At 43.4% G+C, this 14,570-nt stretch overlaps 1 pseudogene; it reads left to right on the top strand.

Annotated features, from left to right (window-relative positions):
• LOC117028326 (polycomb group RING finger protein 6-like) overlaps window positions 1-14,570 on the top strand; it is a 22,735-nt pseudogene extending 8,165 nt beyond the window's left edge.

Genomic DNA, 14,570 nt, shown 5'->3' with positions numbered 1-14,570 from the left:
AATCATATTGCAGAATCATATTTACCTTTGCCTAATAAAATAAAAACCACCTTTTATTGTCCTCTCCGACGGAAGGTTCAGATGGTTGATTCAAAAAAAAAAAGCAGCAGCAGCATTAGGTATAAACTGAGGGAGGTGTTACTCCTCTCTAGTCCAACCCCAGCTGGAATGCTGCGTTTCCTTCTTGGTCCTTCCTCTTGAGTGTAGACCAACTGGACCCTGTTCAGAATGATGACCTGTGGAGTCATCAGGCTGACACCACCTGAACCGCCATCAGCCGTCATCTCACTAAAAGTAGAACACCTGCCATTGTATGAATGCTGAGGTAGGCAGTGGGGAGCACACAGCAAGCACCATCTGTGAATTGTTCTCGCCTAAACAATTGAACTTGACTCCAGTCATGCTCTAGAGTTAACTACCTGTTTACAGGAAGTCTAGAGGATAAAAGAACAAATTAAATACCCTGTTTCCCCAAAAATAAGACCTCGCCAGACAATCAGCTCTAATGCATCTTTTGGAGCAAAAATTAATATAAGACCCAGTATATATTATATTATATTATATTATATTATATTATATTATATTATATTATATTATATTATATTATATTATATAAGACCCGGTCTTATAGTAAAATAAGACCGGGTCTTATATTAATTTTTGCTCCAAAAGACGCATTAGAGCTGATTGTCTGGCTAGGTCTTATTTTCGGGGAGACACGGAACCATGAAGAAGCCGTCAGCCATATTCAGCACAAGAGATAGTTGACAGAACAAATGATCCAGTTTCTCCCACAAATCTATGACATGGAAAAAAATGGGGGAGGAACTGTTACAGAATAAAAGAAACTTAGGAGATAGAACAAGCAACAGCAATATATGAATATTGTTGGACTCAATCTCTTAAAAATAACCATAAAAAAGTCCTTAGAGGCACAGTCAGATGGCTCAGTTGGTTAGAGAGTGAGCTCTTAACAATAAGGCTGCTGGTTCGATTCCCACATGGGCCAGTGAACTGCGCCCTCCACAACTAGATGGAAAACAATGACTTGACATGGAGCTGATGGGTCCTGGGAAAACACACTGTTCCCCAACATTCCTCAATTTAAAAAAAAAAAAAAGGCCTTAGATACAATCAAGGAACTCTGACAATGAACTGAGTAATAGAGGATATTGAAACTTTCTGTTAATTGTGTTCATTGTCAAAATCACGTGGCCTGGTTTTATAATGTCCCTTTTCGTTAGAGATGCATAGTAAAATCCTGTGGATGAAAGGATGTAATGTTTGGGATTTGCTTTAAAATACTCCCGTAAAGAAACAGACGAACATAGAAAGGGAAGAGGGGCTAGAGAAGTGTTACTATTTGTTGAGCTGTATTGCTGGGCCTGTGGGAGTTCATAAGTTATCCTCTCTCGTTTGTACATGCTTGAAAATTTCCATAGTGAAGAAATTTTAATCCAGAAGCCACTTATTTAAAAAAATAATAAGGAAGAACAGAACAGGAAAAAAAACGATCTGGAAGGCATGGGTTCTCAAAACCAGGTCTGCCAAGGATGAAAGAACCAGCAGTGTTTGGGATGCAGATGAGGGATTCCTGGAGATCTAACCCTGTGTTCAAATGTCTGAAGGGCTTTCCTGAAGTAAGAGGGAAGACTTGCTCTCTGCAGCCTCAGAGGACAACATTGGGACCAATACAGAAATTATAGGAAGACAAGCAAAGACCTAGCAGGCAAGGTTTCGCAAAGCTCCCTTCTCCCCCACCGCTCTAAGCTCTCTCCTGTAGCCCTCTAAACCATTTGAGGCTCCTGGAACACACAGGTATTCTCCTAGGTCATGTGCTTTGCCCTGCGCTCTCCTTGGCTACGAATGCCCCCACCGCCTCCCCAGCTATTGGAATTCCACTCACAGTTCAAGGCCTAACTCAAAGGTGGCCCCCTACTTCCCACTGCCCGCCATCTCCCCTTTGAAATAATAACATCTACAATTGCTTAGAATACGCTGGTGGCTGTTACAGGCAGATGACTTGGTGGTTTAGAAGGAGCTTATATTATCTTTACAGATAGACCCCAAAGATAAATTATATATTATCTTCTGTAATGATTCCTCCTTTTCACTCCCACAATACTGTGCACCTTCGTTCCCATCATAGTGGACCCCGTCTATTGAGGGCCTACTATGTGCTACATGCTTTAATCTCACACTAGTCATATGACACAGACATCACAAGTGTCAGAGGGGGATCAACTTACTCAGTGTCACACAGCAGAGATCTAATTTGAACTCAGATTTCCCTGATGCCAAAGCTTTTAACCACTATATACATAATTTATAACATGAACGTACAAATGGTGTATGTGTGGGTGTGCGTGGGTGTGTGTGTGTGTGTATTCCTCTCCTTCTTCTTTGTGGCTATTTTCCTTTCTAGCACACTGTCTAGCTATGATAAATGCTCAATAAATATTTGAGAATGGATGGATGGATGAATGAATGAGTCCTGCTTTCTGACTAGTTATGTACATGTTCCCCCCGCCACAGTAAACTTCTGAACAGCTGGAATAAACAGGACTAGGCTCCGGCATTCCATATAGGATAGGAAACTGGTCCTTGCAGATAAGTGCGAAGACTCAGAGAGTAGCAGGGACTTGCCAAGTCCCCAGGAAGTCAATGGAGTGACAGAGGGAGAAGAGGAGCCCACAAGGTCCCATATAGTCTCCTCCACCAGCACAGGCTGCTCCAGGCGCTGTCAGAGTGTGGGGGCTTGGGAGAAGAAGGCCTCTCTCCTGTGCCCCAGCTGCCAGGTCCCTGACCGCTGCATGACCCCTGGAGGTGGGGACCTGTACTCCCCAGGGGAGGAAGGTTACAGCCCTGTTATCGCCAGGAGGCAATAAACTCATTTCGTGGTAATTAGACTCCTAACCAATTTAAGTCATTTACAGCTCCCAAACAATTACCTGGTGATGCTTATCACCCCCAGAATCCTAAGATGTTATGTGAAGAGAGTCATAAACTAGGAACCTGGTTGGTGGGTGGGGGAATGACGAGAGGGAAGACGAGGAAGAAAGATGGCTGCCCGTGGCGATGGGAAAGAGAAAAATGTTAAGCTCCATCAGTGTGCCCGCTCCCTTCATCAGATGTGGGCAAAGCAGGCCTATCCTTGTGCATTTAGTAGGAGAAAAACATTCTATCCCTAGAAGGTTCCTCTCCAGAATGATGGCATTTTAGAGCTAGAAAGTCTAAAGAAACATCTAGTAAAGTATTTCCCAAATTAGAAACTCTGGACATCTGTGGTTCTGAGATGTTCGTAAGTGTTTAATAAAAAGTATTCCTAGGGTGAATGGATTTGGAAAATTCGAAAACGCTGGCACCCTCCTAGAGAATCACCGAGCCCACTGCATCCTGTAGAAGACCTACAGGAAAGAAACCGGATCCACAGGAACATTTAACTTAATGAAACCTAGTGTGTCTTCAGACTTTGACCAAGAAATCTTTTCACCCCCACAGGAAATCTATTAATAGCACAATAAACCTCTAGAAATATGGACTTATTTATCCAAGTTTCCTTCTCATTCTTAGGCTAAAAGACTGAGTGGACTTCTGTTCCATGACACCACGTGCCCCTGGTTAAGACAGGTATTTGCACTTGACAGAGGGCCCTCAACCATGTGTGGATACCTTTGGAAGATGGGAGGATGGGACAATCTCCATTTTTATGTCTTGCCTGAGAGGCCACGTGAAGTGGGAAAAGGACAAAGATAATCTTTTGACAAACAAAAAATGGAGCCACCGACTAAAACTCTCCTCTAAAGGTGATAGGAAGAGACTTATTCTGTGGGTACTAAACGGGCAGAATCGATCCAGTTAAAGAAGGAACTTTCTTACTGTCCAAGCCACAGACAGCAGAACAGATGGCCTCAGGAAGGAATGAGATTCCTGACAGCACGTGTGTGTGAGCCGAAGCTGAACAGCTCCTTAGGAGTGTAGCATTCAGTCAATTGGTAAATATTTGAGCATCTATATCATGCAAAGCACTATTTGAAGGTAGAAACATAATGGTGGGCAAGTTAGATAAATTTCCTTCTGTATTGGAGCTTGTACCCTGATGGGGAGAGAAGAGAAACAGATAAGAACCAAGGAAACAACAATAAACATAATAATTTCAGAGAACTATACGGATCTTCAGTGGGTGATAGGACCATAATGGGCTAATTAAGTTCGGGTGACCAAACAAAACCTCTATGGGATTGAAATACTTGAGCTGAGACCTAAGCAACAGGAGGATGCCAGGCCTGAGATCGAGGGGCAACGTCCCAGGTATACCGTTGAGCAAGTCCAACGGCGATCTAGTGGGAATAATGTGGGCATGTCAGAAGAATGGAAGGAAGGCCAGACTGGTGGAGCACGGTGGGTAGGAGGAGGACACTATGGATGGGGGATAAAGGCACAGCATATTCTAGCATCCCGGGGCCTAGAAAACCCCACGTACCCTTCCAGTTCTGGGAATCCATGATGGCTCCCTTGACTGAGCAGAATGAGATTGCAGAGTCCCTCTCCCTTGAAAAATGATGTCAACAACCTTAAGGTCAGGCCTCGGTTTCCTCATCCGACAACTGGAAGCCACGAGCCTAGTTTGTGAGATAAGTGACAACGTACTTATTTAGCAAGGCCAGATGCAGTCCTGCGTGCTATCCTACACATGTTATATAATAAATATCACTCACTGTACCCTCCTAACAGCCCTAGGAGGTAGGTAGTATTAGCATTCTTATTTTATCAATGGGAAACAGAGGCACAGGGAGTCTCCTCGTGTGTCTAATACACAGTAGGTGCTAAGTACATCAGAGCTATTGTATACTTAGATTAAAAGATGTAAACAAAGTATTCTCTGTGGTCTGCTCCCTCACCCCCACTTTGGGAGCATCTATATATCCTTGTAAATTCTCAGTAGGAAATTATTCAATTGAATCATGTGGTACTGATAGACAAAACCCACCTCCAGAAGTGAGGATAATCAAGAGTCTTGCAGTCATTCCTATCAAAATTCCAATGGCATGTCTTCACAGAAATTGAAAAAAACAATCCCAGAATTTGTATAGAACCACAAAAGACACCAAATAATCAAAGCAATCTTGAGGAAGAACAAACCTGGAGGCATCACACTTCCGGATTTCAAACTATAATACAAACCTAGAGTAATCAAAACAGTGTGGTACTGGCATAAAAACAGACACATAGACCAATGGAACAGAACTGAGAGCCCAGAAATAAACCCACACATATATGGTCAACTAATCTATGACAAGGGTGCCAAGAGTACACGACGGGAAAAGGATAGTCCCTTCAATAAATGGTGTTGGGAAAATTGAATATCCAATGCAAAAGAATGAAATTGAACCTTTCTCTTACACCACTCACAAAAATCAATTCAAAATGGTTTAAAGACATAACTGTAAAACATGAAACCACAAAAACTCCTGGAAGAAAACATAGGGGGAAAGCTTCTTGACATTGGGCTTGGCAATAGTTTTTGGGATATAACACCAAAAGCACAGGCAACAAAAGCAAAAATAAACTAATAGGATTATATCAAGCTAAAAAGCTTCAGCACAGCAAAGAAAACCACTGACAAAGTGAAAAGGCAACCTACAGAATGGAAGAAAATATTTGACCATAATATATCCAATAAGGGGTTATATATTTGAGCATAATATATCCAATATATCCAAAATATATAAGGAACTACTACAATGCAATAGCAAAAATAATAATAACCTGAATTTTAAAATGGGCATAGGACTTCAATAGACATTTTTCCAAAGAATTAGCCAGGCAGAGAAAAACAAATACTGTCTGATCTCACTTATATGTAGAATCTTAAGAAGTTGAACTTGGAAGTTTCAGTCAAGGTGGCAGAGCAGGTAAATGCTATGCTTACCTTCTCTCATAACCACATCAAAATTACAACTAAACTACGAAACAACCATCATTGAGACTCGCCCGAAATCTTGCTGAACCAAAGCCCTACAACTAAGGACATACAGAAAAAGCCACCTCCAGACTGGTAAGAGAAACAGAGACGCGGAACAGGCTGGTCCCACACCTGTGTGTGACCATCAAAAATCGGGAGGGATATATCGGCCACAAAGGTCCCCCCTGAAGGGGGAAGGAGTCTCAGCACCACACCAGGCTCCCCAGCCCAGGGTTCCAGTGCCAGGGAGTGAAGTCCCCATAATTTCTGGTTGTGAAAACCAGCAGAGATTGTGTCTGAATGGGACGGAGGGCAGCTGGAGTCCCAGGCACTCCTCTTAAAGGGACTGCACAAGGACTTACTCACTGACGAAATCACTGGTTCTGAGCTCCAGTGCTGGGGCAGCAGTTGGAGAGGCAACAGTGACATATGGGAGGGAACTGAGTTGTTTGGCTTCAGGATGAGGGCTGGAGAGGCAGCTTTCTTCCAGATGGAGGAGCTGACAGAAGCATTGTTTCTTTGTTGAGCCCTCCCCCTCCCTGCATGCAGATGCAGGCAGATGCCACATCTGAGTCTCCATCAAACTAGCTATCACCTTTCATCTGCCCTGTCCTAGTGATTCCCTGAGACCCTGCCCCACCAAGCCACTTCCAGTGGCTTTTTCATACAAACCGCCTCCATGGCTCATACTTCAGACTTTCCTAGGGTCTCTCAAAGATTCACAGGACCCAGACAAGTAGCATCTGGCTGAAGCATGTCACGTTACCCTGGCTGGGCAGTCCTAAGTCCAGCACTAGTGGCAACTGACCTTGGTTTGCAGCTTGGCCTCTTGAGGTATTTCCAAGCACTGCACAGGCAGTGGCTATTTGTGGATTGCATTGTGGTTCCTATCAGGTGGCCCCAGGTGGGGTATGGACTACAGCTGAACTTGACCTGTAGCAGGTCCCCTCCCAAGTGGCCCTGGGGTTGGCGCCCCCAGTGGCCAGCTTCCAAACGAGCTGGAGTATCACCCAGCCGCCTCCAAGGATGACACACCCAAGGGGCAGATTGGCAGGCCTCAGAGCCCTGCTGAGGCAGATCGTGCTCTGTAGGGTCAGCCCCTGCACCACAACTCTTCCACTGTACTCACGACCAGTCCTCACAACAAGTGAACCCAAGGGTCAGTCCCTCCCAATGATGTGCAAACAGCAACAAATGCTCAACTACAAGAGGAAGGCACAAACAACCCACACAAGGGACATACCTGGAATGCATGGCTCAGGTGAATAGGAAGACTGTGACACTGAGCCCCACAGCACACCTACTGCACAAGGCCACTTTATTAAGACCAAGAGACATAGCAGCCCTATCTAATACATAGAAACAAACACAGGGAGGCAGCTAAAATGGGGAGACAAAGAAACATGTCCCAAATAAAAGAACAGAACAAAGTTTCAGAAAAAGAACTAAACAAAATGGAAATAAGCAATCTACCAAACACAGTTCCAAACACTGGTTATAAGGATGCTCAGTGATCTCAGGGAGAACTTCAACAAAGAGATAGGAAACATAAAAATGAAGATAGAAAACATAAGAAAGAACCAGTCAAAAAATAAAGAAAACAATAACAGAAATGAAGATTACATTACAAGATCTAAAGAACAGAATAAACAAGCAAACAAAACAGAAATAGACACAGAGATTTAAAAAAAAAATAAAAACTGAAGGAGAACTGACTCTGGGTGGTGAACACACAATGGGATTTATAGATGATGTAATACAGAATTGTACACCTGAAATCTATGTAATTTTACTAACAATTGTCACCCCAATAAATTTAAATAAATAAATAAATAAAAACTGATGGTTGCTAAATAGGAGGGGAAGGTTGGAGGATGGGGGAGAAGGTAAAGGGATTAGAAAGTACAAATTGGTAGTCACAAAATAGTCATGGAGATGCGGAACACAGTATGGGGAACATAATCAATAATATTATAAAGATTATGTAGGGTATCAGATGGGTACTGGACTTATCAGGGGGATCACTTTATAGATTGTGTAGATGCCTGACCACTGCACTGCACACCTGAAACTAATATAAAATAATACTGAATGTCAAGTATGATAAAATTTATATTTATATAGCATGGGATGTAAAGTGCAGCATAGCGATTACAATCAATGGTATTGAAATAGCTAAGTACAATATCAGAGGGGGAGTAGACTTGGGGGGGTGAAGGGTGTAAATGTCTAATCATTATATTGTTTTGTACACCTGCAACTAATTTTTTAAAAAGGAGTACATTGCAGGGAATCAACAGTAGATTAGATGAAGCAGAGGATCGAATCCATGATTTAGAAGATAAGGTAGCATAAAACACCCCATCAGAACAGCAAAAAGAAGAAAGAATCCAAATAAATTAGGAAAGTTTAAGGGGCCTCTGGGACAACATCAAGGGTACCAACATTCACATTAAAGGGGTACCAGAAGGAGAAGAGAGAGAGCAAGGAATTGAAAACCTATCTGAAGAAATAATGACAGAAAACTTCCCTAACCTGGCAAAGGAACTAGATATACAAGCCCAGGAAGTGCAGAGAGTCCCAAACAGGATGAACCCAAGATACACCAAGACACATCATAATTAAAATGCCAAAGGTTAAAGACAGAGAGAGCAGCAAGAGAAAAAGCAGTTAGTTACCTACAAGGGAGGTCCCATAAGGCTATCAGCTGATTTCTCAACAAAACTTTGCAGGCCAGAAGGGATTGGCAGGAAATATTCAAAGTGATGAAAAGCAAGGACCTACAACGAAGATTACTGTACTCAGCAAAGCTATCATTTAGAATGAAAGGACAGATAAAGAGCTTCCCAGATAAACAAACAAACAAACAAATAAATAAAGCTAAAGGATAAAGGAGTAGTTCATCACCACCAAACCAGTATTACAAGGAATGTTAGAGGGACTTCTTTAGGATTAAAAAAAAAAAAATCAAAAATATGAATAATAAAATGGCAATAACTACATATCTATCAACAACTGCTTTCAATGTAAGTGGATTAAACGCTCCAATCAAAAGATAGGGGAGATGAATAGATAAGAAAAGAAGACACTTACATGCTGCCGACAAGAGACTCACTTCAGAGAGAAAGACACACACACAGACTGAAAGTAGAGATGGAAAAAGATACTTCATGAAAATGGAAACAAACAACAAAAAGCTGGGGTAGCAATACTTATACCAGACAAAATGGACTTTAAAACAAAGACTATAACAAGAGACAAAGAAAGACCCAGTAATCCCACTTCCGGGTATTTATGCAAACAAACCCAAAATGCTACTTCGAGGAGACGTGCTCATCCATATGTTCATTGCACCATTATTTATTGTACAGTAGCCAAGATCTGAAGGCAGCCGGGGTGTCCCTGAATGGATAAAGAAGAAGTGGTACATATATACAATGGAATATTACTCAGCCATAAAAAAGAATGGAATCCTGTCATCTGTGACAACATGGATGGACCTAGAGGGTATTGTGCTGAGTGGAGTAAGTCAGACAGAGAAAGACAAATGTCACATAATTGCACTTACAAGTGGAATCTAAAGAGCAAAATAAACGAACGGAAACAAATTCATAGATACAGAGAACATTTTGATGGTTGTCAGATGGGAGTGGAGTTGGAGATGAGTGAAAAAGGGGAAGGGATTGAGATGTACAAATTGGTGTTTACACAGTAATCATGAGGATGTAGCATAAGGAACATAGTCAATAATATTGTAATAACTATGTATGGGGTCAGATGGGTACCAGGTCTATCGGGGTGATAGCTGGGAGGGGGATTGGGTGCAGGGTGAAAAGGTGAAGGGATAAGAAATACAAATCGGTAGTTATAAAATAGTCATGGGGATGCAGAGTAAAGCATAGGAAACAATACAGTAATAATATGGTAATACAGTAATAATATGGTAATACAGTAATAATATGGTAATGTGGTAATAACTGGTGGGTACTAGTCAGGGGGTTCACTCTGTAAATCATATAAACTTCTAACCACTATGCTGTACACCTGAAACTAATATAAAATGATACTAAATGTCATAAAATAAGTAGTAGAGCTTCATTCCCCAAAGGGCTTTCCTCTGACTACACCAAGTAGCCTCTTGGGGGATCCAGGGGAAAGGGAACCTAATGTTCCAGAGATCATTTCTTTGTGGGGACGGGCGGGTGGGTCTTGGACCTGGAATATAATACATCCAGGTCATGAGAACCAAACAGTACACTTACACCTTAACGGTGGCTTAAGAGAAGGTGAAATAAGTTTATGTTCCCTCCTACATTGAAAAAAAAAAAAAAAACGGTGATCTTCATTATACAATGGATATTTAACACATTTTACCAAGTTTTAAAAGGATCCAGGAGAAAAGATCTTGTAAAGCACAGGACGATAGTATTAATATCGTTCCCTTTAACCTTAACTGCTATCAATTTATTCCAAACACTAAACTTTTTTTGAGCTCAGACTATTTCCTCATTATATCCCCACACCCTGTCGGCATGTGCCTCTATCTGTATTGTCACAATCTCTAAGATGCAGCATGACACTACACAGTGGTGTATTCACAGTAGCTATCTATGACTTTGTTCCCCCAGACATTTCCCTCTCTTTATGGTTAGTGCAGAGCTCTCAAAACATTACATGTATTAATGAAGAAGCACATGTATGTACCACAGTATCACAAATGCTTTACTAATTGCTAGCTGAATTTCAGTATAATTGCTTTCCTTTACAATCTTGTATTTTATTTCATCAATTTACAAAGCATTATTCAGAGAAAGGGCCCATAGCTTACCCAGGCTGTCAAAAGAGTCCATGGTTTGAAAAAGGTAAGAACCCCACCTCACAGGCTGCCTTCCTTTTGTAATGCTTCAGGCTTCTTCACCCCTTCAGAGGGAGAAGTTCTGTAGCTCAAGTGCTGTGAAACTGGAATTTTACACCCAAAGCAAAGATCAGGCTACACCTGCAGAATCCCTGGGCAGCAGTGAGCACAGCTCACAATTCTGCAGATGCAAACTGTGCTCTGTAGACGGGTTCATAGTCCTTTCCATGGCAGCAGAAAATGCCACCCAAGTACACTTCTGATGAGTTTAAAACCAGAATTAAAAGTTGTTCCTTCACATGCGATGAAGGCTTCCCTCCTTAAATCACTGACCCAGATCTTTGAGTGCACTGCCCTCGGGGAAGTTTGGTGTGATGTTTTATGACCCTGAGGCTCACAAGTGGCTGGAGAGTCATGCGTTTCAGGTCATATGTGGGGTCAACCACTTAACACGTATGACGGTCCCACAGCTCATTCTCCAGGGTGTTTCAAAGCCCTCTGGGAAGATGCAGCCCAAGGCAAAGGAGACGGGTCCTGGGCTAGCAATGGAAGATTCTAGATTCTGGTTGAGCTTTCCTCGCCTGCTGGATGCACCTGGACAGTGACTCGCACATCCCTGGGCCTCAGTGTTCCCATCTGTACAATGGGAAGAGAAGATTAGATAATCCCTCTCTTGAGGCCTTGGGTACCACATCAAAACCACTCAGCTAGTGACTCTGGAGAGGTGCTGCCCACAGCCAGCGCTGGCTGGTCTCCTTTCTGCCTTTGCTCCATCAGACAGGTAGCCCCATTTCGGCTCCAGAGCCCACAGTCTCCTGCCATGGAAAGGCGTCCCTACATGAAGGCAGGATGTCCAGGGGTCCTCAGCCAACAGGACCAGGAAGGGCAGGGGGCCCAAGGCTACACTCAGTGACAGGTCCTGCCTCTCACTGGACCTTAACCTTCTCTGGGATGAATGCTCAGAAGGGCAGTGGCCGTTTTTGTTTTCTTTCTCTTATTTTTGGGTGAGGGGGTGGTCACTTGACCATATGTTAAAATTCCATTTTGACTTTACTGTAGTATTTCTTAGGATACCTCGGTATACCTTTTTTATTGTTTGCTCTATTTATCTCATCACTAATATCAGTTTCTTCCACATTGACTAATTAGCATGAAAATAGGAGTAACTAGTATTATCAAAAAGTATACACCAAGCACTAAGCAAATTACTTTATCCTCATTACCGCCTGTAATTCTTAAAATAATTCAAGGAATGCTAAGTGAAATAAGTCAGACAGAGAAAGACAAACACTGTACGGTCTCACTTGTATGTGGACTATTTAAAAGGCAAACTCAGAGAAACAGAAAGTAGAACGGTGGTTGCCAGGGGCTGGGAGGTGCGGGAAACAGGGAGATGGTGGTCAGAGGGTACAAACTTCCTGTAATAAGGTCAATACTTTCTGGGGATCTAATGCACAGCACGGGGACTATAGTGAATGACAGTGTATCGTGTCCTTGAAAGTTACTAAGAGAGTAGATCTTAAATGTCCTCACCAAAAAACAGTGGTAACCCTGTGAAGTGATGGAGGTGGTAATGAACTTTTCTGTGGTAATCGTTTTGCAATACATATGCGTATGTGTATCAAATCATCACCTCAAGCTTACACAATGTTACATGCCAACTATAAAGCTGAGGAGCTGATGAAATGACCTCTATGACCTCCAGGGCACATTTAAGGGCCGGAGGCTCCGTGAGTTGATGAACTGCCAGTGGTCGCAGAGTCAGTGTGAGGTAGACGTGGGGTAGGAGTCGAACCTGGATCTTTCTGCCTCCACTGTCCCATGTTTAGGGGAAATTCCACATGTCTCCTGAACATAACTTGCATCAATTCATAAACCACTGTGGGACACTTATCATATGCTAGGAGTCGGAGACTTGTTTAAAACCCAAAATTAACAGACATCACAATCAAAATCAGATCAAGATTTGACAGGTGCTTAAAGCATTGAAAGGGAGGGGGCGGGAAGGGGACGAACGCGTGTCAGATGTTCCCGGGGAGCCAGGCTCTCTCTCTGCTCCGCCTCATACATCCCATCTCCCCCACTCCTCTCCATGGCCCTGTGGGGTTGCTATTGTTGTTTTCACTCGACAGAAGAGGAGCCATATTCTCAGAGAGGCAACACAGCCGCCTGGGATCAAAGGGCAGTGCATGGTGAAGCCAGGTCTGGAACCCAGGACCCCCTGCTCCAAAGCCCTGGTTCTTTCCAATATAGTATACATTTTCCTCCTGTGAAAGTGGCCTTAGTCCAAGAAATGAAGAAAGGAGAGGACAGTCCCCAATTGGGTGGTCCCTGTGGGCTTGAACCCACTGAATGTGATAAGTGCCCAGACTCGGGAAGTCTCAGGCTTATGTCCCAGATCGACCACCCCTTCCCAGCTGTGCGAGCTGCTACAGCCTCAGTGTCCTCATCTATAAAATGGGGACAGTGAGGGAACTGCTGGCTTGATAAGGTGTGGATAAGGCAACTTGGCATCGTCCTGGGCACACAGCAAGCGTTCAGTTAATGGTACCGAGAGGCATCATGCTCAGCTCCCATGTGCCCGGTACTGGGCCACACTCCGAGATTAGAAGGTGTTATACATGGCCTTCGCACTGGGGAAACAAGCAATGCAACAGTTAAATCCCAAGGTAAGGGCCTACAAGTATGGCCAAATTAATAGTGCCAAAGTTGTTCAGGGAAGGATGAGAGCTGAGTGCATCTGAAAAGGTTTCACAGAAATGGGGTAGATTCCTAAGGAGGGAGAGGGAAGGGAGGAGCCGGGGAGGGAGAGGAGGGGAGGGAGGCAGGGAGGGAGGAGGGAAAGGGGAGGGGCAGGGGTGGAGCCCTAAGCCCCAGAGCTGGAGCAGAGTGAAGCCTGGGCCACTTGAGGGGCTGTTTCAAGAATGATGAGGAGTTGGAAGAGGATGAGGAGCTGGAGAAGAAAGAAGAAAAGAAGGAGGAAGAGATAAGCCACTTATTGCTGAGGCTGGAGGGGGGCTGGCGGGAATCAGAGGACTAGGAACCACCCCTGATTGATCCCTCGGAGCTGACCCCATATATCTGCGTTCCATTTGCAAAGGTTACTTAATAGAGGCAACTACCATTACAGAATGCCTTCATATATTTTGTAAAAGCTGCACTGTAAGACATTTTTATTGTAGCAACAGATGTCAAAAATGCAACAGAGTAGTACACCAGACACAACCTCTTTACAACATAAGGTTGGAAGAGCAGTTCCAAGACATAGTGTACAAATTAGTGATCAATCTAGAGTAAAGAGGAAAAAAAGCAAATGCATGATTTCTAGAAACAAAGAGGTCTAGAAGTGCCTACACCTGCTGTTCCACAGCCAGTCCCTCCAAGCAAAGGAAGATCTAAGCCAGTCGTGGAATCGGTGTCTTGGATTCCACCTGAACTTGATACGTTTTTTTATCACTAGAGTTCATTGGTACTAATGAAGGCGCGGGCCATTGTAAGCCACTGGAAAAGAAGCTTGTCCGCGTTTCAGAAAAAGCAACTATGGGGCATGTAGAAAAATTCCCCAGAAGGAAAACGGGTCATGATCCAGCTTGTCAGCTGGCTATCATGTGAGGCCGTGACCCGTTAAAGCAGCATCAAGCTCTAAGGGAAATTCAACATGCCACAGGTGAGGCAGCAATGCAGGATGGTCTGCTGGTCCCTCACTGTGGTCTTGTGGTTTCTCCTCTGAAAATTACTCGAAGATTCTAG

Source organism: Rhinolophus ferrumequinum, chromosome 10 (assembly GCF_004115265.2).
Source record: "Rhinolophus ferrumequinum isolate MPI-CBG mRhiFer1 chromosome 10, mRhiFer1_v1.p, whole genome shotgun sequence".
NCBI lineage: Eukaryota > Metazoa > Chordata > Mammalia > Chiroptera > Rhinolophidae > Rhinolophus > Rhinolophus ferrumequinum.
The sequence above is the reverse complement of the archived record's forward strand: the minus strand, read 5'-3'. Positions and strand labels throughout refer to the sequence as shown.